The sequence below is a fragment of the Myodes glareolus genome, chromosome 22 (assembly GCF_982192425.1).
Source record: "Myodes glareolus chromosome 22, mMyoGla1.1, whole genome shotgun sequence".
Classification (NCBI taxonomy): domain Eukaryota; kingdom Metazoa; phylum Chordata; class Mammalia; order Rodentia; family Cricetidae; genus Myodes; species Myodes glareolus.
Window position 1 is genome coordinate 23897126 of NC_142047.1, and position 13394 is coordinate 23910519.

At 45.7% G+C, this 13394-nt stretch overlaps 1 protein-coding gene and 1 long non-coding RNA gene across 2 annotated transcripts in view; one reads left to right on the forward strand and one right to left on the reverse strand.

Moving 5' to 3' along the window:
• Positions 1–1317: 1317 nt before the first annotated feature.
• On the reverse strand, positions 1318–3356 carry LOC125399152 (uncharacterized). The gene is made up of 3 exons (XR_007231632.3): positions 3233–3356; positions 2665–3148; positions 1318–2031 (listed from the first exon to the last, which is right to left on the reverse strand). It is a non-coding gene; the product is annotated as an uncharacterized LOC125399152 (long non-coding RNA).
• The window catches only part of Nlrc5 (NLR family CARD domain containing 5), an 83150-nt gene continuing 73079 nt past the window's right edge, over positions 3324–13394 (forward strand). Inside the window, exon 1 of the mRNA XM_087900390.1 lies at positions 3324–3447. The gene's annotated coding sequence lies outside the window, so the exon portion shown is untranslated. The remainder of the gene's footprint in view (positions 3448–13394) is intronic.

The window sequence follows — 13394 nt, forward strand, 5'->3', positions numbered from 1 at the left end:
ATTAGGAAGGTTGAGAATCACTGGTCTTTCCAGCCTCTAGAAAAATGCTATAAAGTTTACCGTGAGACAAGTAAACTTGACTGCTTCAGAATGCATGTGTGTATGCATTCGTGACTCGATGTGTTCATCACGTGTGCAGGTGTGTATGTGTGTTTGTACCTGCATGTAGAGGGAATTCCGGACTTTACAACATTGTCCTCTAGGGCATCAATATCAGTTAGAAGCCAGTGGAACAAACTTCTCCCTTAAGGGGTCCCCAAAAACCTAAGGTCTTCCCTTAAAGTCACAGATCATAACCAGGAGAGCTTGCCACCCAGGCAGACCCCCTCCCCTGCTCAGAAAGCCTCGCATTGCTAAGGGCATTTTGAGAAGTTCCTTAGAATATCACTCTTGCAAGTCCCACCCTTGCTGGGACCCTGGAACGCATCCTTGAGCCATGGGGGCAGATGTAGTCCCCAGTATCCTGTCATTGCAGAACAAGTCTCCAGGTCTGTTCTGGGGGCTGGGGGCCACTACAGTTCACCAAAAAGTGCCATGAGATCATGTAGCAGTATCAATGGCAGCCCAGAGAGCAGAGGCTTGTCGGAACAGAAGCAAACAGCCTGACTTTCTCACAAACCTACCCTCCCCTCCCCCCGCCCGCTCCCAGACCAGAAGCTTTGCATGGGCTGACCGCTAAAGATCTGGACAGCCATGGCCCAAGCTAGACCCTGGCAGACCTGGTAGAAGAGTGGGATGTTTTCGCCAAACAAGGGACCCTTCCCACCTCCTCGGGGTGTGGGACCCACTTGTCTTACAGTCACCCTAGGGATATTTTTTTAAAAGATGTAGTGTGTGTGTGTGTGTGTGTGTGTGTGTGTGTGTGTGTGTGTGTGTGTATGCATATGCCAGAAGAGGGCATCAGATCCCACTAGAGATTGTTGGGTGCCACCATGTGGTTGCTGGGAATTGAACTTAGGACTTCTGGAGGAGCAACCATGCTCTTAACCACTGAGCCATGTCTCCAATCCCCCTCACACACCCCAAGAAATACTTCTATCTGTAAGTCTCCAGTAAACTGTATTCTGTCCAGGCTTGGGTCTGTTCACCTTTCTTCATTTTCCTAGCACCTTGGGCCAGTTCTCACACACAGAATATAGCCATGTAAGCACTGCCACAGAAGGACCGTGCACACTTTGGCCAAAGGTACCTGGTGTTGATGGAGGTCTCAGGCTACTGGTTGGGGTGTTGTGAGAACTCTTTCCCTGGGGAGATGTAAACCACACCTATCCCCTCCTCCTAAACTCCCAACACAAACCACAGTCCTGTTTCATCACATTCACCGTGCAGAACCAACGAGTTTATTGGGCTGACTTACCGAGCACTGGTGACCCCAAAGTGACACTGCAGAAGTCTTTACCCAGGATGGATGGCGGCCTCCCCAAAGCTGCACAGAAAAAGCCTTCTCTCCTGGTTCTCCCCAGTCTGTAAACTCTTTCCCCTTCTAGAGACCTCAAGCAATTAGGGCACAATTTCCTGCAAGTGGCTGGGAGGAGCAGCCAGAAACTCAGATAAAGGTTCAATGACCTTCTCTGTATCCTTCTGGTCTCATAAAGATGGCAGCACTTTGGCTCACAGAGGGAGTCTGGGAAAACAGTTCTCCCCGAGCCCCTCTTGGTAGACCTCGTTCTACAGTAGTGGAAAGGGTACGAGGTTCAAGATCCAGTTCTCATTGCCACGTGACCTTCAGCTCTCACAGGACCTCTCTGGATCTTCTCCCTGTGGTTAGCAAGATGTTAACCCCTGTCCTGCTCCCCTCATGGGGGCTTTGTGGGGTTAAGTGCATCTAAATATGGCCTGAGTTTGTCTCTCAGGGTCGCGGCTAATTGTCTGTGTCCACTGACACCCCTCTGTCAGCACGGAAAGGCGTGGGTCCAGCAACAGGGAACAGTTGGAGAAATAGGAGCTGAGTCCTACTGTCGGACGGTAGTTCCTTTCACACATACAGCGGGCATCCCGCCATGTACCACAGGCCAGGACAACCTCTACCATCTGACAACAGGCGACAGAGGCTGGCTATAATCAAGGCGTTTGTTAGAGGTGCACCAGGCAGGGGTGGGAAAGTTGGGAGTCACACCCAGGTAATCACTGAAAAATAACGCCACCTGCTCTGCCCATCAAACACTTTCTACATTTCTGGCTTGGTCCTGGAAGGGAGGAGGTTAGAGGTCACAGGGATTCAAGACCCAAAGGAGGAGCTAGAAACAGAAGGGCTTCTTAAGTTCCAGGTACAGGTTACACCTGCTGTAACCTCTGGTCCTCCATTCTCACAGAGGAATGGGAAGGTGCTACTGTCATTGTCTCCACCAGGCAGGTACCAGAGCTGAGACTCAGGAGTTAGGGTTTTTGGTCTAGGACAGTGGTCCTCAACCTCTGGGTCGCGACTGCTTTCGCAGGGGGTCACGCATCAGATATTTACATGTGATCCGCAACAGTAGCAAAATTGCAGTTATAAAATAGCAATGGAAATAATTTTATGGCTGGGGTCTCACCGTATTCAAGGGTCGCAGCATTAGGAAGGTTGAGAACCACTGGCCTAGGGTGATGTAGCAAGCACTAAAAAAGGACTTGATCCTGAGGGCTTAGGGTCATGGTTGTGCTCCTGACCCTGCTATCCGTGCTCACCTGACATCCTTGTCTCGCCACTCCTCCTCAGAACAGTCTGGGAGAGTCGCTTCATTGTGGGACATCACTGAGATCCCCCTCTATATGGAAGACAGAGCCATCCTCAGGAAGAGCCTGTCCTCCTGTTCTGGGACAAGGACAAGAGGCAGGGCAGGATGTAGAACTTGGAACAGAGCAAGGCTAGCCGCTTTCCAGGACCGACCTTGGCCCTGTAAGCCCTTCCTCGCAGCCCACCTCTTCCCATCCCGCCTCCGCTCTGCGCGCGCCCCAGCTTTCTTCTGTAGATTAATTAAGCAACCCTTGCATCTTTGACTTGTGGCTCCTCAAGGCGTGGTAGTCACAGCTGGAGACTGTGCTTGTCCCGGTCAGGTCTTGGTGACGAATAGCTGTTATCCTGCAGCGCACTGGAGCCAGAAGTCAGGACTCTGGACTCAACTCCACGAAGTTTCGCTCAGCGGCTTCTCTTCCCTTCCTCCTTTAAAGTCTCGGGGAGGGGAGGCGAGGAAAGGACTGTGCGGGTCCTGCGGCGCCCTGGCCCCACCCACCGCCCGGCAGATGCCCACCTTACCTCGTCATGCTGGCAGGCACAGTGGCACGCCCCAGCATCTCAGTGGCCATCGCCAAGCTGCGGCGGTTTCCGGGCACCCTCCCCGAGTGTTTGAGACTGGCACTTTTAATCCACGTGATTTCTCGGCAGCAGCGGCGGGTTCCATGAACTGGCGAACAGCGCTAAGTGGCCACTTTCAGTTTCGCACCGAGCGCGGTGGAGCAGGAGTCGAGTCGGTGAGTTACCTGCCCAGATGGGGGCGCGGATGGAGATTATGGGTTCGGATTCCGCACCAAGAGGGAGTAGGGGGTGCCAGAGGCCAGGTGGATGGACACAGGGACAGATGGGTGGGTGGGCACTGGTGTCTTAGCAAAATGCAGTCAGTCACTGCAGTTTGGGGGCAATAGAAAGTGGCAAATTGGGGAGTCACTCTGGGGAATATGCTATATGTCTGTACGCCCCTTCTCCGGGACTACACCCGGCATCCACGGGAACCATCCCTCCTTGCTTTTTTTTTCCTTTTCAATTTCCATTGCTTTATTAATAATCACAGAAGTCCACCTGTTCGTTATGATTCCGAAATTTCAGCCTAAAACAAAGCAAAACAAAAATGAAAATCCTTTCTTAATACATTTGTAGAAGAAATAGAGTTTGACTGAGCCATAAAAGCTTGCCGTAAAAATCTCCTGCCTTTCTCCAACAGCCGCCAGCCTCAGGTTCTCCCATCAACTATGTTCTCTAACGAATGCCCGATAGAGAATGGCCACAGAAATAGCTCAGAGTGTACAAAAAGACAGGAATCTTTTTTAAAAATAGAATACTTCGTTTAAAAAAAAACCCAACTATTCTTTAAGGTCATCATCTCTTTATCTAATGATCACTGAAACTCACCAGGCACAAGGGTAGGTCTGGGTAGTCTTTTGTTCCTGGCCTGCCACGTTGCCATGTGGTTTCAAACCATTTTCTCACTCAGAAAAGTCGGAGTTGGGAGTTGTGGAAATGGCCACTTGGGAGGGTCCTGCAGAGCCCCTGGGTCCTCGGTACTGTTTGCATGTATTGTTGGGATTCTTCTGAAAAGATGGTGTGGGGGCTTTGCGTTTAAAAGGTATTTTGAAAATTGACTCCCATGATTGGGAAAAAGGCCAGGGAATGGCAAAGATGGGTGTGTGTAGCCGGGCCATACCAGGAGCTTTCTCTTTCCGAGTTACTTTCTTTCTCTCTAAGGGACGAGGAAACCTGGAAAACCACTAGGTTCTAGCTCGGTGGTAGATCAGACCCTGTGTTGAGTCCTCGGCACCACGAAAATAAGGCAGGAGGCCTGATCTCCCACCAGAGAACAGAGCAGAGTGACAGCTGATGACTGGGGTTCATAAGGCCCCCCGCTGTGTACTTCCTTCAGATCAGTCCCCAGAGTTTACGCCTGCCTGCCCTGACTCCAGAACCAGCACCCACCTGTCCTGGACTGGGGACCTTCTGGGGGCTCTCAGCATGTGCCCTTGCTGAGTGATTGTGAACTAATAATTGCATCTCTGGGAAGTTGGATTTCCCATTTATAATATAGTCATAATGGATAGTTAAAAAATTTTGTCTCATGGATGGACCGAGCAAAGTAGAAATAGTGCTTGGCCACAAGAACAAGGAGCCTTGGGTCCTGATGGGACAAATGCAGAAGCTTAGGGAATTCCACAGTCTGCTTAGCCTAAAGTCCGGTCTGTCCTGAATGCAGGGTCGGCCTGCTTTCAGACGCTAAGTGTGATCAGGCCTAGGATGGGAGCATCTGCTTAGGCTTGTCCCCTGACTAGCTGGAAAGCAGCAGGGCCTGACCAGTGTCCTTACACCCCAGCACACCTCCCTCCCTCCTCTGAAGAGAACCCAACGAAATATCTTCTCCCATCTGTTATGCTGTGTGTTGGGTCCCCTAAGGAAGACATGAAGTCCTGACTTCCACTGCCTCTGAATGTGACCTTATTTGGACAGAAGGTGGCTGCAGACAGTTAAGATGGGGTTGTAGGGTGGGCCCAATGTGACTTCTGCCTGGTCATAGAGAAGATCAGCATGTCAAAACAGACACCTTGGGGTGGGCGGTCATGCTGGGGATGCCAAGACTGCAGCCACAGGCTGAGAAAAAAAAAAAATTTCAGCAACTGCCTCAGCTGGAAGAAGGAGGGCTCCTTTTCTAATGCCTACAGAAGGACCTCTGCCCACTCCTGGGTGCAAACGTGCAGTCTGCAGCCAGCAGAGAGCGAAGCACTGCTGTTCCCATCAGTGCTTGATGGGACTTGGTTACTATCATCTCAGCATCTCACCTGTATCCCCAGCAGAGAACTGGGCAAAGGAAGTGCAAACACTTAGGAAATTTTAGGGGAGGGGTGTGGCTCAAGAGTTTGCCTGGCTTGCAGAAGAGTTGGGTTCTCTTCTTACCACAGATGACAAACAAAAACAAGTCTTTGTAGGTGTTCTCAGGATGCAAAACATGGTCTCTTTCCACCAGATCTGTTTCTGTGAGTGCGGCTGACAGCCTACACCCTGTTTGGCTGGGACTAATGCTGCAGAAGAAACATAATTTAGAAGCAAAACAGAATAGGTCCTCCTGGTTGCTGGTGCAAGGGGCTCAGAGAGCAGGAGCAGGATCTCTGGATTTTACAGGCCCTCAGAGCACCTGTGTAAAGCAGGCAGAAGGGGAGGCAGGTGTCCCTAACCGCTTGTGGGACTTGTCACCCTTAAATGGATGTGATTGTAAAGCTGCCACGTTAGCTGCCGTTTCTAGGTCCCTGGAAGCTGGTAGAGTTGACATGGTCCCCCTTCTTCCCATTACGGGAGCCCTGAGTCTTCCATTCTGAGGATCTCAGAGATAGGGGCAGGGGGCTCAGTTTTTCTGGTCACCTCTGACTTCAGATTCTTCCTCCTCTCTGTCATTGTCTCCAACCAAGACTTGGACAGACCAGGTTCTCTGGGTTGGGAGACCAGAGGAAACCTGATTTAACTGGTTCTTCCTGTTGGTGCTGCTTCCAAAGACTCTTCTGTAACTCCTCCCAGGGGAATCTTCTCCACAGGAGCTTTGGCCACCCTCTGTCTGGCGCTGATGACTGGGTGAAGGGGAATTAATTACATGAAGCTGGTAGACACAAGCCCTCTAGCACCAGGTTTTTCCATGTGTGTATCCTATTGTACTTTTTATGTTTAAAACAATCCTATCTTACACACCAATCCCAGTTCCCTCTCCCTCCTGTCGTCCTCCCGCTCCACCCACCTTCTCTCCACCCACCCCATCCCCTCCTCAGAGAGGGTGAGGCCTCCCGTGGGTAGTCAACAAAGTCTGTCTCATCATTTAAGGTAGGACCAAGGCCCTCCCGACTATATCTAGGCTGAGCAAGGTATCCATCCTTAGGAAACGGGCTCCAAAGAGTCAGTTTATGCACTAGGAATAAATCCTAGGGAAATCCCCAGGATGACCCCAGCTAAGACCCTAAGCAATAGTGCCCTTAACTGCCCTTCCCCTATAATCAGATTGATGACCACCTTAATTGCCTTCATAGACCCTTCATCCGGTAACTGATGGAAGCAGATGCAGGAAACTACAGCTGAGCTCTGGGCCAAACTCCACAAGTCCAGTCATAGAGAGGGAGGAGCAATAATATGAGCAAAGAGCCACGAACATGATGGGGAAACCCACACTAACAGCTGACCCGAGCTAGTGGGAAATCACAGACTCCTGACTAACAACTGGGGAACCTGCATAAGCCCAAACCAGGCTTTCTGAATGTGGGTGACAGTTGTGTGAGATGGGCAGTTTGTGGGGCCACTAGCAGTGTATCCATATTTTAATACAGATTTTTTTTAAAAAAAAATGAGATCTCACTCGTTAAACTAAATAATATGGACAACTTGGTGACACACACAGCCAGTATTTAGGAGGTTGAGGCAGAAGGTTTAACAGAGGTGAGGCCCAGCCTGTCCTATGTAGTGAGATCCTGTCTCCAAGTTTTTTTAAATAAATTATTTAATTTAATTAAGTAACAAATACATTCATATTGTAAAAAGGTAAAAAAAAAATTCAGCAACCCAGATACTTTCTTGGAAGACAACTGGTGTCACTGGGTTTCTATGCCTTCTTCCAGAGTCTAACAGGGCCTTTACAGACAAGTGTATCCAGGATTTCCCTGCATAGTCAGCTTCATTAAATAGACTTTAGATTATACATGTATAAACATATACAAATACACAGACATGTACATATGTGCTCCCACACGCGTATACACATGTCCACACATGTATTCCCTCTCTCATAGTGATAGTGTACTGTATGGAGTGTGCACACTTTTTTTCATTTAATGTGGTAAATAATCTTTATTTTCTCTATATATACTTATTATTTTGATGCCAAGGACAAAGGCAGGGCCTTGGGCAACAAGTGAGTGATTTTCCACTGAGTCCCGTTTCCAGTCCTCTTTATGGCTGTATACTCTTTGCGAATAGAGAGCCTTGTTTATGCAACTATATCCTGTACTTTGACCATATCTATATAATAAATGCATAAAATAATATGATTATGGTGTATATGTATATTATTTTTATACAGCTATGTAAAAATCCAGGGTCCACAAATGAAGAAAAACATTCAATATTTGTCTTCCTGAGTTCATCTTGTGCTCACTTAATCTGTGCTCTCCGGTTGTGTCTGTTTTCTTGCAAACACCATCACTTCTTTTCCTTTATGGTGTGTGCCACATTTTCTTTATCCATTCTTTCGTTGATGGAACACCCAGGCTGACTCTACGACTTGACTCTTGTGATGCGGTGCACTAAACACGGATATGCAAAAAGCATCTCTGGGGTTTGTGGATTAGGAGTCCTTGAGGTATACAGGAAGTGGTGCAGCTGGGTCGTATGGTATTTCTATTTTTAGGCGTTTTTGAAGTGCCTCTGTATTAATTTTTATGCTGGCTAAACTAATTTACACTCAGCCAGCCACTATATATGTATATATTTATGTATGTATATATTGATATATTCCTTTATTCTTGAAACCTGCACAACACTTGTGGCTTTCGGAGTGATACTCATTCTGTCTGGGGTGAGAGGGGATTCATTGTTGTTTCGGTTTGAATTCTGACAGCTGAGGAAGTGAACCTTTTGTATGTCCATTTGTCTTTTATCCTTCAGCTTCTGGAACTAAGCTCATTTACTCAGCTATCTATTGATCGTGTTTTCTAGAATACTTGGTTTTCTAGTATTTAGATTTTTTAGGTTTTTGAGTTCTTTACATGTTCTGTTAATCATCTGCCCCGTGTACAAGCGAGAAAGCTTGTCTCCTGTTCTGTTAGTTCTTGTCTGTTTGTTTTCACTTGTTTCTTTGGCTGCACGGAAGCTTTTATGTCATATGGTCCTGTTTCTCAGTTCCTAGTGTTGTTTCCCATGCTATTGGGATTCCTTTCAGAAAGTCTTTGCCTAAAGCTGTATCTTGGAGTGTTTGGTTGTGTTTTCTCCAACCATTTCAGGGGCCTGGTCTTACATTAAAGTCTTTGTTCCAATTTTAATGCACTTTTGTGCGAGAGAAGAGAGAACTATCCAGAGAGCTATCAGCAAGCTGTTGTTGTATGGGTTCCTTTTTGTATCCCTGTTTCATTTCATTCACTGGTGTGTGTGTGTGTGTGTGTGTGTGTGTGTGTGTGTGTGTGTACCAGCACCATGCTGTTATGATTACTATGGCTCTGTAGTATATATATATTAGTTCTGTGAAGAATGTTAAGAGAATTTTGATGAGGATTGAATTCACTGTATAGATTATTCTCAGTAATATTGCCATTTTCCAGTATTAATTCTACCAATCCATGAGCATTGATTTCTTTCTTTGGTATTTTAAAATTATCACTGTAGAAGTCTTCATTCCACTGTCTTGGTTAGATTTATTCTTAAGTTTTATTTTTAAAGCTATTGTGAATGCAACTTTTAAAATTTTCTCTCTCAGTGTGTTCATTATTGAATATAAAATCGACTGGCTTCTGTGTTGTTTGCATCCTGACACCTTGTCCAGTATTTGTCAGTTCTAAGAACTTTCTGGTGCATTTGGTAGGATTCTTATGCATGAGACCCTGTCATCTTCCAATTGGGATAATTTTACTTCTTCTTTCTCATTTGCATCCTTTTTTCTTTCTCTTCTCCTAATGTTCCAGCTAAGATTTTCAGAACTATATAGATTAAGAGTGGAGAAAGTGGACACCCTATTCTGTTCCTGGTTTTGGCAGAAATAGTCTGGATTTGTCATATAATGTTGGCTATTGGTTTGTCATATCTAGTCTTTATTATGCTGAGATATGTTACTTGTATTCCTAATTTCTTCAGTGTTTTTTTTTTGTTTTTGTTTTTGTTTTGTTTTGTTTTGTCATGAAGTGATGCTGGATCTGCTAAGAGCTTTTTCTCTATGTATTGATAGAATCCTGCAGTTATGTCCTTGAGACTATGGCTGTATTGAGTTTGTTGACTGTCTTAGTTGCGCCGCCACTGCGTACTTGAGTGAAGACAGTTTGATCGTGGTGAACGTGCCCTTTGATGTGTCGCTGACTGTGGTTTGCTTGTATTTGTGGAGAAAATTTGCACTGTGTTCATTAGAGAGACTAGCCCATAATTTTCTTCTTTGTTCTGTGTAGTAAACGTTGCTGGTTTTTTAACAAAATTCTTTTAGTTCTTTTGGGGAGGGGGTCCACCACCCAACTCCCAAATAATCACGTGGAGACTTATTCTTACTTATGAATGCCCAACCTTAGCTTGGCTAATTTCTAGCCAGCTTTTCTTAACTTAAATTAATCTTTTAAGTTTAATTATCTTTTGCCTCTGGACTTTTATCTTTATTTCTGTATTTCTTTTCTTCTTACTCTGTGGCTTGCTGTGTAGCTGGGTGGCTTGCCCCTGATGTCCTCCTCTTCTCTTTCTTTTCTTCTTACTCTGTGGCTTGCTGTGTAGCTGGGTGGCTTGCCCCTGATGTCCTCCTCTTCTCTTTCTTGCTTCTCGATCATTTCTTCCCTGGTTTCTTCTTCTATCTTTCCTCTCTGCCTATCAGCCCCACCTATCCTCTCTCCTGCCTTGATATTGGCCATTCAGCTCTTTATTAGACCAGTCACGTGTTTTAGACAGGCAAAGTAACACAGCTTCACAGAGTTAAAGAAATGTAACATAAAAGAATGCAACACATCTTTGCATCATTAGATGCTCCACAGCATAAACAAATCTAACATATCTTAAAATAATATTCTACAACAGTTCTGTGCTTATATAGATTTGGCATTCAAGTATTACTGACTTTTGGTTTTATATTTCGAAACAGGGTCTAAGGTTTCTGTTTATTTGTTTTGTTTGGATACTGGGAATTGAATATAGGTCCTCATCTATGCTAGGCAGGTTCTCTACTGCTGATCTCCAGCCCAACCTCATGCATTATTTTGTTTTGATGTGTGTGTGTGTCTGTGTGTCTGTCTGTTTGTCTGTGTGTGTTGATACTGGCTTTTGAAAATGAGTTGAAAGTGTGCTTCCCTTTGCTGTTTTATGGAGTATTTTGAGGAGTGTTGATGTTTGTCCTTCTTTAAAGATCTAGTGGACTCCAGCAGTAAATCCCTCTGAGTCTGGGTTTTTGTTTCAGTTGAGCAACTTTAAAAAATATTTTATTTCATATTTTCTTTGTGTATTTAATTTTTGTGACTCTTTGGTGGGTAGAATAGTATTATTGTTGTTGTTATAATTTTGTGTGTGCGTGCATGTGCAAACACATGCACTCATGTACATATCACGTGAGCACAGGTGTCCTTAGGATCCAGAAAAAGCCATAAGATCTCTTAGAGTTAGGGTTCCAAGCAGTTGTGAGACACCCCGTAGGGTGCTGGGAACTGAACTCAGGTCCTGTGCAAGAGCATTATGTGCTCTTACCCACTGAGCCTTCTCTCCAGTCCCCTAATCCACTTTTCTCACATGGTTTATTCTTTTCTGTGGTCTCATGAGTGTGCTTATTTCCCTCCAAGTGTGTAGAACTCCTCAAGTGTCCTCTGGACTGCTTGTATGGTGTTCATAAATTCCTTCAGTGTCTGCTGCACCAAGGTTTTCTCTGTATTTCTCCATCAATTTTGAAGGATAGCTTTGCAGGATATAATAATCTGGATTGGTAGTAATTGTCTTGCAAAGCTTGAACTATATCTGTGAGCTACATCTGTCCATGTCCTCCTGCTGTTCTCATTGTCTGAGTTTCTATATAGCTTGATGATGTTCTCTGTGGCTTTCAATGTGTTATGTTGTTGTTGTTGCTGCTGTTGTTGTTTTGTTTTGTTTTGTTTTGTTTTGTTTTGTTTTTGGTCTCTCCGCTCACTGTTTTAACTATGCTATGATGTGGGGAGGTTTCTCTACCTGAATGAACATTTAGATTTCTAGATTTTCTGCTTTGACTTTTCTGCACATATTTTCTTTTGTTTTAAAAATCCTTTATTTATTATAATTATTGTGCATATGGTGCATGTGTGGGTGCCTGTCATAGCACGTATGTAGAGGTCAGAGGACAGCTTTGTGGAATTGGTTCTTTCCTTCCACGTTAAGTGGATTTTGACAATCAAACTCAGATCATCAGAATAGAACTGTACAGCAAGGGCCTCTCAGCCATCTTACTGGCTCTATTTTCTTTTAAAATATTTTATTAGCCTATAGTAATTATCCATCATGATAAGTTTTATTAGGACATATCATACATTTATATAATGTATTTGGGTCATACACACACACACACACACACACACACACACACACACACACACTTTATCTTTTATCTCCCTTCCACCCCTTAATCATTTTCTTCTTCCTTTCGACGTGTGTGTGTGTCCGGTGAGTTTCATTAGGGTTGTTTACAGGAACATTGTGAGGGTTGATGTACAGCAGTCCTTATCAGTGTCTATGCCTCTGAAGAAAGTGTCTTCCCCACCCCATCAGCCTCAGCGAGGGCTGGGGCCACATCAGCATCAATCCTCCCTCCCCTACTTCCTCTCACCCTTACATTCGCCATCTCTTCTTTCACAATACGCACTAAGTCTTCCAGTGCAAATATAGACTCCCTATTTATGGCTGGGGACTCAACATCTGCTTATTCTCAGTGCTTTGACCAGTATATGAGTCTTTGCAGTCACCACTGACCACTGTGTGTGTGTGGGGGGGAGTCCTTTGACCCAAGCTGACAGCAGCATTAATCTGATTCTGGGCTTTCATCTGGACTCTTGGTCCGTCCCCAGCTTCTAGAATGTTCCATTTTAGTGAGTGTATTTCCTATGTTCTTAGATTGTGAATCTAATTTTTTAATTGCTGAAAAGCCTGAGGCGGTTTGTATGTGGGTGAAAGGCTGGCTATAACCGTCTCATGAGAGACACTCGTAACATTTGGGAGAAGGAAGGCGGGGAACTGTGAACCGTGGTGAATGGAGGTTGGGAGAAGGAGGCAAAGCCAATGGCAAAAATAAGAGGCAGGGAGGGGAAGAGAGATGAAGAGGAGGAGGAGGAGGAAGAGGAGGAAGAGGAGAGCTGTCAAGTTGGCTTTTGTGCTCATAAGTGCTTCTGCCGTGTGGATTTTTTGCATGTGACTTTACTGAGGAGCAGAACCCTGGGCAGTGTCACCACCCCTCCCCCACAGGAGTTTCAGACCCCTGTGGGGGAGGCTGTGCCTCCTCAGAGTGCTAGTGTGGCGGGTGGCTTGGTAACATCCAGGCACACACCAGGCACACACGTGGCTGCTGGCAGCCAGAGCTCCACTCCAGTGCCTGCTGGATTGCTTCCTCGGGCTCATTCTTTTTTCTTATTTTATTTTATTTGTAGTTTTTTTTGTGTGTGTGACAGGGTTTCTCTATATAGCCCTGGTGGTCCTGGAACTCACTTTGTAGAACCAGGCTGGCCTTGAACCACTTTATAGAACCAGGCTGGTCCACCTGCCTCTGCCTCCAGAGTGCTGTAATTAAAGGCCGGCAAGCCCATTCTTAAGAGAGACTTCTCAAGGTAGAGGTTGGCCTTTATTTTAAAATGTTTGAAACCAAGTTGCTAAATCCTGAAGATTGTATCAATGGAGGACTGCTGTGAGCCGCCATGGGCAGAAGGGTGGAGCCAAACCCATCCCTGTCAACCTTAGAGGTCTTGGGAGGTCTTGTGCTGGGAAAGAAACCACGAGCTGT